The following is a 3,849-nucleotide window of genomic DNA, read 5'->3' as shown; positions in this document are numbered from 1 at the left end:
TTCCAGTCAAGGACGTTTCGAGAGGTCAGTGCCGCCCCCGTGTCTAAGACTTCAGTGTTTGCCTCTGCAGGGACTTTTCCTACTTTACCTAGAAAAGAACTAACCAGAACCTTAGCGCTGTGGTCACCCTGCTTCCGGCTGTGGCTGCAGCCGGTGTGTCTGCTCTGACAGAGGAAGCTTGCTGTGCGGGGACTGTGCTGGCTGGATCGCAGGCACAGGGCAGACAGTGTCTAATGACATCGGTATGCGAGATGCCAGCAGCGAAGACAGCGAGGGAAGCACCCAGGGGCGTCTCGAGCCCAGAGCGACAGATGCGGCTGACAGATGCTCAGCGAACTCAGAAGCCGCCCGGCCCCACCCTCCCGACCACACACACCCCCCGAGATGAATCCACGTAGAAACACAATGTCTCAGTTGAACATGACTTTCTCAAAAATGCAGCGGAAGCCAAGACACTGAGGTGTTTTTGATCTCAAGTAACATTCAGGCAGGATTCTGCCAACATTTACAGATCCCCAGACTCTGGCTGGCTGGAGAGCCACAGTGACACGCGTCCCTGAGTCATTCGGCCTGAGACAAGCTCGGCATTTTGTGTGCGTCTGAGCCGAAGAGAAAGTGCGTGGATGCGGGCTTCTCTCTGCGCCTGTCCTTGGCATCCTGGTGCTCAAAACACGTCCACGTGGTGTCGCAGGCCCCGCACGGGGTCCTGTGGGGGCGGGGCGCAGAGCCACGTGGGAACTGAGGACAGCTTGGCTGGGACGGCTCGTTAATTTTAACTGCCAAGTGTTCCTTGGGAGCTGGAGACTCGACTCAACAGCCCACGATGACTAACCGAAATACTGGCATCGTCCAGGACCTTGGGTCTGGGAACCGCCCACCCCAGGAGCCGGCAGATAGCACGCGCCGTGCGTGGCGTCGGATCCCTCTGCCATCGAGCTTGTTTGTGTGGCGTCGGGGTTTCGTGGGGACCCCCCGCTCGGCTCTCCACTGTCAGGTGTCAGGGTTGGAGGCAGGCAGGAGGGAACCTGGCTGGGGGTCAGCGGTGAGGCCCTAGGCCGGGCCGTCCTCTCCCACCTCTGGTCTAAGCGGTGGGGAGCGACGCTTTATCCCTAGGATCAGGGCACATGGCCCCAAGTGGCCTGCGACACGTGTGACATTTCTTTAAAATCTTTGGTTTTATCTTTAAAATCGGATTCAATTTCACGTTCTGCTTCTGGGCATCTTTTGAGTTGAATATAAAATATTTTCACTCATTGACTGTTGACTGCAATGGACATTCTGAAAAGAAGCATCGTTTCTGTCCGCGGCCTTATGCGCCCTGTGGGCAGGGCCTCTGCACCGCAGGACCGCAGGAATCTCGTCCTTGGAAGCACACGTGAAAATCAGCAGGGTCCGATGCATCTCCTTCGCCACCAAGGTGCGGGGCGCACATGCCAGTAGCAGCCCCCTTGGCGCCTGTGACCTCATTCCAGGCGTCAGGTGTCACAATGCGGGCTGCGGGGGGCTCCGCTAGAGCCCAGAGCCGGGCCCCGAGGCCTGCCCGTGGCCCCTGTCTGGCACTGAAGCACCCGGCAACGGGGACCTTGTCTTTCTTGCCCTTAGACCCTCAGCACCCAGCCCTGTGCCGGGCACAGAGGCCATAAGTGTTCAGTAAACGGTCAGACTCTGTGCGTTTTGCGTTTGTTCAGACCGTCTCGAAATCGCTTCCTGGGTGTCCGGGAACCACACAGGCCATTAAAGACGGCAGCAGCCTGCCACAGAAAACATTTAATCTGTGGTCCTGGGGTCACTCGCTCTTAGAATGAGGAAACTGCTTTAAACTTTAAGCTCCGTGCAGCCTCTCGGCCGAGTTTCCGCGTTCTTCTGAGGACCTCACCAGTGTGGGCTCTATGTGGAAGTCTGTGTTTTCTATTTTTATGGAGGGTTTGCTAAGCAAATGAACATACGAGAGACTCGAGAGCCAGATTTTAGATGAATTCTCTAGCGTTTTCGGCAGCTTAGCATTCATTGGCGTGTCAGTGATAAGTTAGCTACAGGTGAGTTCCAGCCACTGGCTAGAGCACCACACACGTCCTGTCTGTCCCCCAGTCATCAGGCAGGTGGGTCCTTCACGGGTCACTTCCTTCTTTTGTGCCAAGCCCCTGTCCGGGCCTTCTCCACTCCACGCCCACTGCCCAGTGTGCCCTCTTCTGAGCAGCTGGGCCTGTCCCCCAGGAGTCACACAGACCTGAAACGTGGGCGATTCCCCCGGGGGCCCGTGTGGCAGCTGTCTGAAGGCTTGACGCAGGAGCTGCGAGTCGGTGCCACGCTTGGGTGTTTTCAGACACCTGCTCCCCCTCTTCGCTGTAGACAGAGCAGAAAACCGATCACAGACATGGCACACATCAGGTGTTTGGACGTGTCGTCTTTGAAATGGGAGTGTTTGCGAAATGGTCTTTCGCCCCTTGCTCGGTGGAGGGAGAGGGACGAGAATGAATTCAGGCTGGCACCGAATCGCACGCAGACAAAGTGTTCCACAGAGAATTGGGTAGAGGAAGGCAGTGAGCATCGTCCTTCTCCAGCAGCCAGTCTGAGCAGCTGAGGTTCGCCATTTACGCATCTGTCATCAGGGCACAGGCCGGAAACAGAATTCGCTTGTGCAAATATTGATCAAGCGTCGCCTGCGTTCTCGGTCACTGTGCTAAGGTGGTTCCTGCTCTGATGGTGCTCACGGGCCAGTGCGTCCCGCCCCACAGATTCCCTGGATGCCTCCGCGAAGGCTCTGAGCAGATGTGACACCAGCTGCCAGTGTGCTGTGCCGCTTCCGTGACGTTTTTAGCGAGTTCGCGTTTGGCTCCTGTGTTGCCAGATTGCTTTAGGTCAGGACGTGGTTTAATTGTCGCCCTTGCTTTTTAACGTCTCGTGGGACTTGTCTCGTGGGACTTTGATTGTGAGCGTGTTGCTGCCTCTGCCGCCAGCGCTTGGACAGAAGTTTCTTCTGAGCACAGCCACGCCCGAACATCTGCGGCTGTTTGTTTGGGGCAACAGTGGCAGAGTCATTGGGACAGGCACCTTATTATGATGTTGACTCTGAGAAAATATTTACGTACAGAACAGTTCTGCGGCCGCTGGTGTGCACAGAGCAACAGTAACCAGTTTTGTAGGTGGGGCGGGGGTGGGGCGGGCATGATCGGTGCTAGAATGTATCAGTGTCAGAATGTATCACGTCGGACGGTCCAGGTGAGAAGCGACACCCGGCAGATGTGGAATGAGTCGGGTTTTTCCCTTTATCTCATGCCGATTAAGCTTTCCTGCTGTCTGCGTAGAAGCTACTCTGAGGCATCCGTTTTAGGAGGAAGCTGACGTGGGCAGGGAGGGGACCGGGAGGAGCGTGGTGTCCCTCTGCTCCATTATCCAGTAGCGAGAGCCGCAGCCACAGGAACAGGCTGTCGCCATCGAAAGACAAGGACAGAGAGGGACTGGTGGCCCCCACCAGCCACTTCAAGCCGGAAGGAGAAGGAAAACGAGGAGGGGGAGGTCCCTGTGATCTCACGAGGAAGGAAACGGAACGAGGAGCCCAGGCCCCATTTCCAGCCCTTCACAGTCCCCTCACAGGCACACACGCGCACACACGCAAGCACATGCATACACATTGCACACGCATGTGCACACACGCACACACACGTCCGGTAAATCCAGAACATTCGGGATCTTAACGTTCATTTCACTTCCAGAATATTTGCCAACGATTTTCCAAATTTAGTGCTTTCAAAAAAAAAAACAGCACAGTGGGAGGCATCCAGAGTCACCAGATTCAGAGACAGCATATGGGAGGCCGTGGGGCCGTGTGGGGGCGGGGGGCAGGCGGAT

General features: G+C 56.4%; 1 protein-coding gene and 1 long non-coding RNA gene across 3 annotated transcripts in view; one reads left to right on the top strand and one right to left on the bottom strand.

Moving 5' to 3' along the window:
- Positions 1-359, bottom strand: part of LOC107195476 — a 1,561-nt gene extending 1,202 nt beyond the window's left edge. The window contains exon 1 of one of the 2 annotated variants that reach the window (XR_003045493.1): positions 89-359. This is a non-coding gene — a long non-coding RNA (uncharacterized LOC107195476). The remainder of the gene's footprint in view (positions 1-88) is intronic. The other variant, XR_001516632.2, reaches the window with a different exon arrangement.
- The window catches only part of ITPR1 (inositol 1,4,5-trisphosphate receptor type 1), a 332,592-nt gene that overhangs the window by 319,299 nt on the left and 9,444 nt on the right, over positions 1-3,849 (top strand). The window lies entirely within an intron of this gene.

The sequence above is a fragment of the Pteropus alecto genome, unplaced genomic scaffold (genome assembly GCF_000325575.1).
Source record: "Pteropus alecto unplaced genomic scaffold, ASM32557v1 scaffold53, whole genome shotgun sequence".
Classification (NCBI taxonomy): domain Eukaryota; kingdom Metazoa; phylum Chordata; class Mammalia; order Chiroptera; family Pteropodidae; genus Pteropus; species Pteropus alecto.
This window is presented reverse-complemented; position numbering and strand designations above follow the sequence as displayed.